This window comes from Rhipicephalus microplus, chromosome X (genome assembly GCF_043290135.1).
Source record: "Rhipicephalus microplus isolate Deutch F79 chromosome X, USDA_Rmic, whole genome shotgun sequence".
Lineage (NCBI taxonomy): Eukaryota > Metazoa > Arthropoda > Arachnida > Ixodida > Ixodidae > Rhipicephalus > Rhipicephalus microplus.
Window position 1 is genome coordinate 239,011,137 of NC_134710.1, and position 14,250 is coordinate 239,025,386.

Below are 14,250 nucleotides of genomic sequence, written 5' to 3' on the forward strand. Positions count from 1 at the left end.
GAAAGAGAGATATATACATGCAAAAAGGGACAAAAAAGACACGAGAGCAAGCCTAGCAGTATATATGGTATCGTGTAGGAGGGTGTGGAAAAGAGACCGGTGAAAGGGTAAACGCCCAGAAGCCAGTACAAGCAAGGTGCCCCCCCCCCCCCCCACTGCTGTTTATTACGTTTATACAGGTAATGATCTTCATTTTTACTCAACGACTGCATTTTCGATGGAGGCTAAAATGTTGTAGGCCCGTGTGCTGAGATTTGGGCGCATGTAAAGAACCCGAGCTGGTCGAAATTTCCGTGACCCTTCACTATGGTGTCTCTCATAATCAAATGGTGGTTTTGGGACGTTAAACCCCACAAATCAATCATCATTTTTACTCAACCAATTCCAGCAGATCCTGCGCATTGTGGAAATCGATTTCACGTGAAGAAGTTAACGAGTTGCTCTGTCTATGACGCTTTATTTAATGGTTTGAGCCAAGCGTTACGAGCTGCATCGATCCTACGTAATTGTGTAAACTGAGTATATTTGTGTGTATCTTGTGGGCTCACCAGGAACGACGACTTTAGTGGCGCCTCAAAGGGAGCTTGTAACATCGTTATACTCACGTTGCAGCGCAGACGCCACTTTTATCGAAACGAAGCGCACGCCGCGGTGCACTGATGTGTATATCGTAAGCAGCGCTCCACGGCGTATCCCTGTCGGGAAAACCAACGATTTACTACAAGTATAGCTTGCTCAGTCAGAGGAGTGCTCATAATGTTTATTACATTATACGTGGATGGCCAACAGCCAATACTACTAATGTTAGACTATGGTCACCACAACAGCGGGTGAAGCACATGTAGCCATGCACGGGCGAGGTGGAGAAAATTAAAATTAAAAGGAAATTAACAGTTCGTGATATAGTTGAGAATAATATTAATAACAATGTGTAGAGTTTTACGTCCCAAAGCCACGTGATAATTGAGAACCGCCGTTTTTAGCGAGTGCCGTACACACAACTAATGTATCTGAAAGTGCGGCCACCCTTGAGGCTGATGGGCTGAGCTTTCCTAATGCCATTCCGCTGAATAAACTGATAAGCAATCGGAAAGTCTTAATGAGAATGAACAATTGAAGGTTTCAGAAACAATACCGATGCCGGATTTTTTTTTTTCAGAATGTGAGGCATATGTAGCTATGATATTTCTTTTGTATTTATTCGCGCGACGGCTCCATTTTTGATGGAGACGGAAATGTTGTTGGCCCGTGTGCTCAGATATGGGTGAACGTTAAAGAACCCCAGATGTTCAAAATTTCCTGAGCCCCCACTATACGGCGTCTCTCATAATAATATGGTGGTTTTGAGACGTTAAACCCCACATATCTATCACAAGCCAGTAGAGACATTTGTGAGCAATCATTGCAATCTCCTAATACAATAGCTTATTGACGCTGTAATAATACCAACAAATAAATACCCGTGTACGTTTAATTCGTAATGAATATCGTTATCTCGCAGCGCACGTTCCTACAACACCGTCTGTAGTTCGGCAACGCAGCATATTCCTACAACATCTAACTGCCGTGTACACGTAAGAAATCTTTCCAGCACTCTGCTCTGATTGTGCACGCCTTTCGCTCACCGTTGAAATTTCTTTGTTTTCAGGGCATAACAATGTCTTTAAAGTAATCATTATCTGCCGTGCATTGCCCTAGAAATCATCCATCAAGAGGTAACAGAGGCAACTGAGAAGTGATGAGCGTACAGAAATTGGTATTTGACAAGAAAGGTCATCGAATTACATTTGCCTTCAATCTTGTGGCTTCAAGAAAGCATGTCAGCCCTGGAACACGCATGCGTCGTCACCTTTTTTTGTATGCATACAAGTGTCAGCGCAGCCTTGATGAGTGGAGTGCTCATTGTCGGGCTGGCGACTTTTCTTTCTCTCCAAGTATATTCCACGCTTGAATATGTAGATAAAGTTATTCCATGACTTACAGTCACACTTTAATGTGAACGATTATATGGGCCGATCTCCAGGCTACCTCGTATGTCTCGAGGAATCCAGGGCCTCAGTTTCTCACAGAATGAAAAAGAATTCCGCGAATCCCATCTCATGATGAGTGTTAGCTGCAGTGTAATAAGCGAGAAAGCAATGTAGCCTATTATCGCCACAGACACGTGAAGTAGCGATCTCACAGCTAATGCCAAATAACACCAGGAGACGGTATACTACGTCGTTAATCAAATATCAGCCCATTTGAGCCTGGATGTTTGATTCCATATCGCATGAGACTACTCTATTTGGATCGAAGTCAGCTCAAGTTGATGGGACAGCTAGAAGTCATATAAGAAAGGAGGGAAGCGTGACTCGACATATAATCTCAAGTAGAAGCTCAGTAATTTTTCTAGTATGCTACAAGCAACTTATACCCCATGGATATCTATCAAACCACCGCGATCGGCGCCTATGCTAGATCAGATGCTTTATAGAGACACTTAATCGCGTTCTGCTGGTTATATTAAGAAAACCATATGGCAAATTTCCGGTAGCTGGTCTGCATCAAGCACTTTAGGCGGGGCTCGATTACGAGTGTAGCTTTAACGTATGTGAAGATCGGTATTCTATATGAGTTACCGCTTCTATATGAGTTGCCGTAGTGATACGACAACTGTGCGCTTACCTTTCCGCGCGTTTACTCCAGAGACCATGGATGTTCTCCTTCGACAATTTAAAGTTATCCAAGAGAAAGATGAAACGGCTCATCTCGACAAGAGCCGAAGAGTGGACTACTGCGATGAGTGCAACCTTCAACCGTTACACCAAGTGGCGAAGAAATGCGAGACAGTGTCGCGACACAACGTCGCAAAATTCTCGCGTGCAAGAAATCTTTGATGACTGCGTAAATGGCAACATAAATGGAAATTGCAAAATAATCGGAAAGTAAGTGAAGTGGACGAAGAAACGACTTGCAGCCTCCACCGACGTGATGCTGTCTTCATTCAATTTTTATTCCCTTCCATCGAAGTCATAATTATTACTCCACGGTTAAGTACTACCAATAATGCTTTCCTTGTTTCATTGCCTGTTGGCGTAGCTTATGCACGTTCAAGAGACTATACATGCGCTGGCGCCTGCTTCGCAAGTCCTTTCGTTAGCAGCGGTGCTTCATAGTGTATAATCAAATGCTTTTCAAATGCGAAGCGTTTTTTTTTTTTGCGTACTGTAATACCTTTGGCCGTCTATTTGCGTATATATCAATCTAGCCGCTTACGTTTGAGTGCCCTCGTGATCACACGCTTAACTTGGTTTGAGCCAAAATTAGTAGGGCGGGTAAGATAGTTTGACGAATATGACGTGCTGGTCATTAAGAGATCAATTATGTCGTAATCCCGTCAAGCACGTCGTCTAACACTTTCCGGCAAACAGTGGCACATACCCACGGGCAGGTATGTGCCACTTGTATTCGGGTATGTGCCGCAGGTGACTGACACTTAGTATCTATTCAATATTGACGATAGCGCCCCGCCTTGGTGGTCTAGTGGCTAAGGTACTCGGCTGCTGACCCGCAGGTCGCGGGGTCGAATCCCAAGTGCGGTGGCTGCATTTTCGATGGAAGCGGAAGTGCTGTAGGCCCGTGTGCTCAGATTTGGGTGCACGTTAAAGAACTCCAGGTGGTCGAAATTTTTGGAGCCCTCCACTACGGCGTCTCTCATAATCATATGGTGGTTTCGGGACGTTAAACCCCACATGTCAATCAATCAATCAATCAATATTGACGAGAACACATGTGGACAATTTCTAACGCATGAGCGTTAAGAAAAAAGCCTGACATCGGCAGCGTTGACGCAACGAATGCAAAGAATACATGTCAGGGTTCCAGCAGGAATCGAACCCAAGTATTCTGCGTGGCAATCAAGCATTCTACCACAGGACCCCACCAGACCTCAGACCTCAGAACTACCTTTCAAACAGATTCTAATGATCGTGAAACGTCAACTGTGGTCGTATTGTAGGCTGTCGAATTTTATAAGCACTACTTTTGTACTCCTGTGATACAGCCGCCATGCCGGCTTATCGTCAATTGTAGTTACATGTCATGGACTGAAGCACATTTATGTAGCAGTGTCCAGGACGACCATTCTGGCGAACGCCAGTGCTTCATATCAGCTTATAGCTTCTGCTAATACTCATATCTCTGTGTGGAATCATTACGCAAGTGCACACAACTGGTTATATAACCATCTGCAACTCTTATACACATGTCTGTGCGTGAAAAATACATATATTTAGCGTCATTTCATAGCGTATCGCTCATTAAAAGAATTGCGACATGGTCATCTCTCGTCCGGATGTTTCGCATAACGTTCATTCCCAAGGTCCGTGGAATCTGCCGAATATATTTTTTAGATGCTTTAACAGCTTTAGTGTTTCGCCAAATCTTCAAGAACACTTGTAGCCTTCTTTGTGGGAAGTTGGAAACATTACAGCCCTCTATTATGTCACTGCGTCCACTGCACCAACGCGCGCTCTGCATGTCGTCTGAAAGTACAAATATGTGTAGCTTTAACGCAGCACGTCGGCTGAAAGTTCATTATATCAGTTTTGTCCCGTTCATGGACAGCACTAGGCCTACAAGTATGGTGTTAAACGACCAGCCACTTGTGGTTCAACTAATAGGCCAAACTGCATCTCACGAAAAACTGCACGTGCGGTCTGCTTCATGGTGAACGGGTCGCCACAAATCTGCGCTACCCGTACCGTACCGCCGGCCGTCAGCGTAGCTCCGCCATCGGTGGCCTGTCGGCGGAGCCCCGGAACAAAGCGATTCGAAGCGCTTGTCGCCGCCGGTGTCCGGCGGGCCGCACGTGAAGCGGAACTCGGCCAGCCCCTGTCGTTCCCTTGTCAGCCGCCTGTCGACGACTCAAGCTCGATGAGAGCGTGAGGGCGCACAGTTCTTCAACCCCCCCCCCTCCTCCTCCTCCTCCTCCGCCCTCCCATCGAGCGTATACTCGCGCAGTCGACCACAGAGCCCGAGAGTGTCCGACCGAAACGGAAGCCCGCACCGGCCTATATGGCACACACATGTCACGCATCGGGCATTATTCGTTCTACGTCTGAAAGCCATAGTCATGGTGGCTGTTCTCCCAATCGTTATGTTCTTTCTATAGCGCATGCACGCTCTTGTAGCCCCTCTGTACTCTCTCTGTTTATTTAACGTTAACCGAGTTTTCGCCAGCAGCGCTGCTGCTGCTTTCCCATTTAGCGGAACGTGTAACTGTGGTCTCCTCGTGACGATGGTCTGTGGCAAGCGCTATAGCTAGCGAGGTGCGTGCAATCCTCTCGCTGTAGCAATGAGAGTCACGCAGAACCCCCCCTCGGCGATAGGCTGCGAGTTTAGGAGCAGGTGCAGTCCTGAATGTATGTACGTGGCGTAGCTAAAATAGGTAGCATAAAATGGTGAGGTATCATAGAATGAATTCATGAAGTTGTACCAAAGAAAAACTTTGGCCATGAGCTATAGCAGACAAATCGAAATTAATTTCGTGAACCTCGTTTCTTTGATGAGCACCTAAATGCGAGTAAGTGAAAAATAATCGAGACAGCGACCCCCGCTTATCTGCAGAAAACCAGTCACGGCATTAGGTTATATGAAGCATCGTTAGCTGCTAAAAAATGCCGGAAAATATTAAGCATATAAGTTGGTGATTCTGAAGGACTTGGCCGTTCCTGCTGGTGTCATTTGCTGCAGTGTGCTAAGCTGCGGCGAACCTCAAAGGCAATTATTTCTAATGTTGACTGTTCAGATTGATGGTCTCGTTTGTTCGATGTTGGGTAGCGCAAATTACAAAGACGACGGATATTCTAAAAAGTTTACTTCGTTACACAAAATTTACCATAGACTTGAACCACCCTTTCAAAAACAGAGAAGGCGGGGCACAAAATGTATGTTCTAGTGCTCTAGTAATCTAGTGCAAATGAAACAGATACTTTCTCCCGTGACAACAACAATTATCCTCACCTACGAACCACTTGTTGAATTTGTCACTTGTTTGATTACACAGAACAAAAATCTGACGTGGTTCTATAAAACAGGCCTTATTCCACCACACCAGCCTGTCACTCTGAACTGCCTTATTTAGTGGCAATGGTTTGTAAACGTGCTGCTGACAGCTCAATACCAATGATATTGAAGGCTGTTTGGCACAAAATTCACGTAGTATATTACGATGGACCGATTGAAACATGTGCTAAGAAAAAGGCAAAAGTGACAGTCCCCCTTTAACGCTTCGGGGACAAAGGCGAAAACGAGCTGCTTATTAAACTTTATTGTTGTTCAGAGTCGCCCCCATCTATCAAGCTTTCTGCACTTCATACAGCCTTGCCCTATACCACTGCTATCGACTCACCTTTGATAAAACGACGACTTCATCAGATGCTGTCATAATGTTACGTAATTTATGACGACGACATGATGGCATCATAACGTTGCATCATGTCACGCTATCGTGTGGTCATGTGACAAAATTTGTACCACTGGGGCACAGGCAACACCGCTTTTTTTTTTAATCTGAATACTACCTCATTTCTGAGGTAGTATTCTGAGGTAGTAAATCTGAATACTACCTCATTTCTGTACATGCAGTAGCAAGTACGCGCTTCTTTTCACCGCTCACGGGCAAGCAAACGTAGTGGTATAACGAGTGGAATAACTTACCTCTCGTACCAATTCATTCAACGTTTGTTAACAACGCACACACTGTCAGATCCCCCTGTAGAAATCCTTTGAGGGAATCTAAGAAATGTGCTTTATGGTAATGTTCCCACAACTGTGTGGAGAAGCCCGCTGTGATAGTTAACTAACATCAGAGGCATTTTCGTCACGCAGCACGTCGAAAAAGACTGTTGTGGTTGAAGGTTATATATACATTGAGAAAGAAGGCAGTAGTTAGCTTGAGTACGTTTGGTGGTCTGTCTTCTGAACTGCCGCAAGTAAACTATGCAACTATGCATGAAAGCAAGAAGCGTTCGATGAAGACCGCAATTGTGAGAAAGATTTGAAAAAAAAAAAATATCATCGCTAGCCAGATCCTGACACGCACATATATAGGTGCTTGTCTTCCGAAAAGCCAAAGTAAGGTACTCCACAAGCGCAACCCATCTGCAACATGAACAATTTTTCATTTCTCTTTCCGTTCACATATGCTGGAGCGCAAGGGTCGCAGAAACGGTCCCAACTCAGCATGAATAATTGAGCAGCATTTTTGTCCCGGTCATTGAACGCTCTATGGCAGGATATTTGACATGACACACAACTTCCGACTCACAGAGATGGGCGTGAACGTTTGAACGCGTCTGTCCTCTTTGCTATCCTTCTTTGAATGTGTTTTCAGGTCTCTATTTCGTGCTGCTTTGCTGTTTCTCAGCGACAGTTTTCAAGGGGAAAGAGCCACTGGGAAACAGCAACAAAAAAACACAGCGCACATTTTTTATTCGTGCATATAGGAAACAAAACAAATATTTATTTTAACTTAATAGTGCCGGCTGGCGGTCTAGCCTTCTTCAGAGGTAAAGTAAGTGATATGGCAGAGCCTATTGCAGACGGCCGTCCACCTAGTTTTAAAGCCACAGAAACACATAAAATGGAGAAAAATAAAATGAAAGGAAGATCAGAGAGAAAGTACAAACGAAGGAAGTGACAGCGACATTTGGTTTGATGATGATGTTCAAAGACAGAAAGCCTCCGGAAGCGGGCGGGTTATTATGGTATTGTCACGTGATGTAAAATAGAGGGTTAGAGAACATATATATATATATATATATATATATATATATATATATATATATATATATATATATATATATATATATATATATATATATATATATATATATATATATATATATATCACGACGTATTGCCCAACTCCCGGCCTTGAGATAATATCTTGGCTACCTCCTCCCCCCCCCCCCCCCCCAGCTCTGTAATACAATACACTGCCGCATCAACATGAGTTCAATATCCTACGAGGTAGTTGGGCTGATTTCTTGCGGCTTACCATATGGCTACGAAAGGATGAGGCTACGAATCAGTCAGTCTGATAATGATATCATGACGGCCACTTGAAAGGATGTTGTGATTACTTCAGTGCAAAAAATAGGCACAGTGAGCTAAGTTCAGGGCTCTCAGTGCTCTCACAGTCGGACAGGTATCACTAATGAAACTGAGAACCATGATTGTAGCACGTAGATATGTTCAATCAACTTTCAAAAGCGGGTGTTTCGTATCATACATTGAAGACACGGGCAGTTTGATTGAGTGACTGATTGATTGATTGATGTGTAGGGTTTAACGTCCCAAAACCACCATATGATTATGAGAGACGCCGTAGTGGAGGGCTCCGGAAATTTTGACCACCTGGGGTTCTTTAACGTGCACCCAAATTTGAGCACACGCGCCTACAATATTTCCGGCTCCATCGGAAATGCAGCCGCCACAGCCGGGATTCGATCCCGCAACCTGTGGGTCAGCAGCCGAGTACCTTAGCCACTAGACCACCGCGGCGAGGTCCACGTGGGTATTTCGATTTCACAAACTTTCTTCATACGAAACATCACGGTTCTGGTAGCTGAACGTGTAGTAGCAGCCGGGACAGTGGATGCTGGAACCATGTGGATGCTGGAACCATGTGGAACCAGTGGATGCTGGAAACTATAGCACCGAAGCACTCGCAGTCAGCTGATCTGTGTGGATGCGCAAACTGTCAACTAGGAAGCACTATTTAGATTTATATGACCTGCTGGTACCATCGTTCGACTTGACAATACTATGCGACAATGCAGATGCGGACATCATCGCTCCTACACTATCTTCTGAAATCGTGATTAAGGATTGATTGATATGTGGGGTTTAACGTCCCAAAACCACCATGTGATTATGAGAGACGCCGTAGTGGAGGGCTCCGGAAAGTCGTGATTAAGGATTCACTGGCGGTATATGGTAAAATCCGGCTGGGGCATTCTTGCTTTAAGAAGCAGTTACCTTAAGCCTAAACAAGATCACATTTAGTGTATGGGCTACCTCACACAGAGTTAAACGCGCCTACTTCGTCGATCGTACGTCGATATCAACTTACATGAGCCCTAGGAAGAAATGATTACGCTAAAATCTTTTTTAGAAAATTTTAGCTAACGTTGATATCAGACATAACTTAGCGAATACAGGTACTGAATGATAAAGATCACTTACCAGCGAGATATGCTTCGTTAGAAAATTATAAACGTTATACGAAACCCCTGAACACTGCTGAACGTCGCACAGCTCACGTTAGCCATTACACACCTGTAAGATCGCTCGAGATTTATACGGTAAATTTCGTTTCAGAAAAGCACAAATAACTCGAAGGAGTAATTTGTGAAGAGGCAACGCACGCTTGAAAGTTAGAACAATAGTAAGGACATTCCTTTACGGGCGACTCTTAGGTGGAGAAATGTTCGGGATCACTTTACCTTCTCATCACATCAAAGGGTATAATTATGTGCGAAGGTATGTAGTAACTGAGCAAATTATAAAAAAATACTTGCAAGAAAGAAACGCACACTAAAACGTGCACCTTTAGTCCGAAGTGGCATGCCTTCTCAACAGCGGGCGAAGAAAGAAACGCGGAAACATAATTAAGGTAGTAAATTTGATCTCAGGGAAAAGTGAACCGAAAAACCTTTTTAAAAAAATGTGCTGCATGCTGTGGCACTTCGACTGCCAGTACCATTATGCTCCTCTGTACTACAGAACTCTTCAAGCTCACTTGGAACATCTGTAGCACCGCATTTCATAAGCTCCGCTTGTTCTGAGCCGTGCGTACACCACAGACAATGTCTCAAACCTAGTTTTTTTTGTGATAGACCCTGCTGCTTTTCGACCGCTCCAGGCCCGTTCCCGGTGGAGCGAGTCACTCGAGAACGTTGATAACGTGACGGGCAGGAAATTCACTCCAGACAGGCGATTGTCACTCGGAGGCAGTTGGCGGTGATGCTCGTTTCAGAAACACGTCAAAGTCGTACCGCTGTCGTCGCCTCCTGGTTCCGGATAGCGAGGAATGGGAAGCGGCAGAGGGGCACCAGGGTTTGGATGGTTCGACGAGTGATCTTTGTACGCGTACAGCACGTCGCGGTCGCAGTCGAGCGGCTCTTCAGCTGACAATCAAGGCCAGTTGGCGGAACGAAAAACGCCCGCGCGCTGCCGAAAATGACGCTACAAAGCGTCAAGGGAGGGGTTGGGGGGGTGGAGAAAGAACTGTGGGCGCCACTTGTCAATCTGGCTCGCGGCGCTGGTCTCGTCGGGCCGAACAACGGAGTTTTTCCCGCGCCGGCAGTGCACGCACACTGGTGCGAAGAGGACCGCAGACAAGGCAGAGAAAGAGCGGCCAAGGAGTCGCTCCCACGTCAGCCTCGTTAAGTCCACATTGCGTGACCGTATCGTGCGCGCAAGTCGCCCTGTTGCGACGGCGGTGAGCCATAGACAAGCCGCTCTCCCTACTGCCACTGTTGGTAAAAAAAAGGAACATGAAGGGGGGCAGAAAAAAAAGCGAGACAAGCTGGAATTGGAAAGCGACGGCCATCCCTTCACGAGAGAGAGAGAGAGAGAAAAAAAAGGAAGAACGCGAACGCGGCGGAAGCGCTCTCAATATGGCCGCGGCCATTCAGGGCGGAATTACTTTCCGCTTGTTGTCATTCGCAAACACGGCTTTTGCTCGGCGGCGTATACACACAAGAGCGGCGGCGGGTAGGCGACGGGAAGACAGCAACAAGAGGAGGAAGGACATCCAGCGAGTGTAACAACGAGAACCGCGCGCGCGCACTCGCGCAGTGCCGACCATGCGACGAGGATCGCTGCGCGCACATTGCTCCTGTGTTCGACGGCAAACTGTGCGCGTCGTGTATTCCACTTCTTATTTTCTTCCTCTCTTGTACCGCCCGTCGCTGTCTGTCGGGCACCCGCTCTTTTTCTCTCTCTCTATCGCTCTCGTCTCCGGGTCAAACAAAAGGCACCTGGAAGCGCTGCGTCGGCCAGCAGACCCGGGCCTGTCAGTCACGCGGCGCAAAAGGCCCATTGTCTGGTCGCGGCGAGCCCTGTCGTTACGGCGACGACCGAGAGATGTTCGCGGGAGTCCTGGCCCCGGCTGTCAGGTCTCCTCCGGCGACCGTATGTCCCCTGGCTGAGCGCGCGCGCGCGTCCGCTGATCGCTTCCCGGTGTCATTTTTCCCCCGTTTGAGCCCGTCCACGCTTTGACAGGCGTGTCTCTCCAGCTATGTTCTGCTTCTCTTGTGCCGGGGAGTCTGTAGGCGCCGCCAGTGGCTGTACCGCTGTTTTGCCGCTCATCTTGCCGCAGCCACTCGGAGCGCCGCATCACTGTCCTCACCATTGTCGCCGGCTCGGTGCCCTACAGACAGCGACGGCGGTCGTATTTCACCGCCCGTGGTGCATATTTGTGCTGACGTTTGGTGCGGCAGTAAGCTCTTGACAAACACGGAGTAAGCTCTCGGTGAGAATGGTATGGGGTCGCGGACGTTGCACTTTATGGCCACACACTGAGTAGATACGAGAGCTTAAAAAGATGGGACAATTTACTCCATCGGCAAAATGAAGGAAATTATGCGGAACAAAAAAGCGCGAAGAACTAAAGCTAAATGACAATGCAACACTGTGGTGGTTTTAACGTCCACCGACTTTGGGTGGAAAACGACTGTAACGACAAAGAAGCCCGACAAAAAGATAGCAAGACGGCTTGGGCTACGGTGCAGTCGAAGCAAAAAGAAAAAAAAAAGCTTCTGGTTTCGAGTGTACGAATCGCAGCAATAACGACGATCGCACGTAATCGAATTGTTAAATATTCATATAACCTTTTTCAAGGCAAAATTATTCTCCCCTCCTATTGAGCACTCACCGCCTATCGGCTGCGCCTGAAACCGGCGCTAACCGGGTCAACCTCGAAAAAAGATGCGTTATCACGTTGCGCGTAATGAAAGAAAGCGATGTCCAAAGACCATTGGAGTGTGCCACAATGAGTGGCATCGCGATGGATAGATGGGAACGTATTCGTCCTATCACTTCCTGACGGATGCAGACGACGCGCGACGGAGAAAGCAGCAAATTAGAATCTTATGCATTGGAAAGGAGGTGACGAACACGACGGTAGTTTGTTCTAATCCATTCGCTAGCGGCGACTTGAATCTCCTCGCTGAGTACTCCATTATTTAGCGTGTGTGCATTCTTAACAATGTTGGGGCTTCTCTAAGAGAGGAGTATAGTTTCGTTTATTTAGGCGAGCGCTTTAGGAAGTTTGCTGCGTTACGTGTGTGAATATTTTTCGCATATGCTTCTTTTCTGCGCATGTCGTAGTTCCACCCATTTGCAAATTAAGCTTTTGTATCCTTTCCCCGAACATTTTTGATTTCGCATGTGTGTATACACACGCACACAAGCGCGCGCCGAGGTCGCGCGCGTGTTTTAATGCGTAGCATTTTTGTGTGTATATTTGTGCGTATATATATCACGTCTGTACATTAGTAGCGTACATGCATATATCTGCTTTGAATATCAACTACTGCCAACACGCGCAAGCGAGAATTCAGAACCACACGACCTTATCATTAGAAACCTAAGAACAGTGAATCGGCGAACGAAAATAAAGGAGCACTCCTATTACAATAGAAACTACGATTTGCCTTATCTCAAGATACACTAGCGCAGGCATAGCTGCATTCTGTAATCAAGTGAGTGGCATGCGTATTCGGCTTTAGGCGACAACGGAGGTATATAGACGGGATACATGCAATCGGCAGCACGAGTCACCGCGTATAGTTACCTCGAAAACTGCTAAGGTTTTGTCTGTAGCAGTGTAGAAACGCAGCGCAAAAGTGCTAGCACCATTCGGAGAGGCCCGCTACGCATGAGCAGTTACCTTCTTCAACATCGGGCTCGATGTTCTTCAACTTGAAGTGAATCTGATGCGGTTCACCGAAGAGGTGAGATGTTTGCGCGCACAGCGCAACTATTTCCGCTGTTTCGCCAGTGACATCCTTCGTGCCGATGCGAATGAGGTGGTCCACGGCTAACACCCTTTCGCCTTCAACGAAGCAATGGACACCACAATCAAGAAACTTCAGCACAGCGCCAAGCGAAAGTGCCACGTTGACTCTGTTGAGCGTAGCCATCTTTGTTTTTCGGCCTGTGTTGCCAGCACACGTAGCGTTCTATAGAGTTTCGAGTTGGCGTATCAGCACCAAGTAGTAAAAATAAGTAATGAAAATATTACTTTTAATATATGTTGCTGATGCATGGTGTATGCGCAGGGCACCTCGGTTGGTCCAGCGCTCTGTGTACAGACGAAGTGCACGTCGGAAAACGTGCACTTGAGAGTGTCATAAAAATTTTAGCCCAATTTTCGTAGGGGGCAAATCTGGCCATACTTTATGTATATATGTTTACGTCTGTGTTTATATGTGTGCGTGTATATTATACATGCAAAGTTTAAAAACTTAGAATGCGGGAAGGAATAATGCCCCCAGCCCCCTTCTTTCTCTGTTGTAAAAACAGCTGCACTCTTGTGCGAAATGGATGTTGTGCATGCCCCTGCCAAGATTCCAACAAACGTGTTGGTGTCCAGCATACCACCAAGCCTGCGTGGTCGTACACCATTGACGAGTTCACGCTTCCCAAAGCAACGTGCTTGTAATCACGTATACATATACGCATATGGAATTGCTAATGTGAACATGATGATGAAGGCTATAATTTTCCAAATGCTGCAACGCCACTCAGCATGTCTCAAAAAGCGCAAGAACGCACATTTCCGCTGAGTGTGGTCTAGATCATTCGATGGGGATTGTCCTCTGATAAAGGGTGATTGCACAATCCATGGCGGAAGAAAAGCTGAGGACAGGCGATCGCAATACGAGCTGCAGAGCGAAACGTGTGGCGGAAGTCACGTACTTTTGCAGGGAGTTGTGGCATGAGGAGTGCACGCCGCATGACCACTCGCATGACCGCATTGTTAATAGCTGGCTGGTGTGTGTAGTGTGCATTTTTATGCAGCGGTTGCCCTTCGAAGATGATGCAATGTGTCAGAAGTATACAGTGAGCATTGGTCTTCGCGGTTGCGAGTTTATTTTATGTCGCTTGACGTCGAAAGCGGTCGAAGCTCGTGACCAGTTCTCCGTAAATGTTTGGCGCCACAGCTTCGCTGTTTCCCTTCTGCACTGTGCT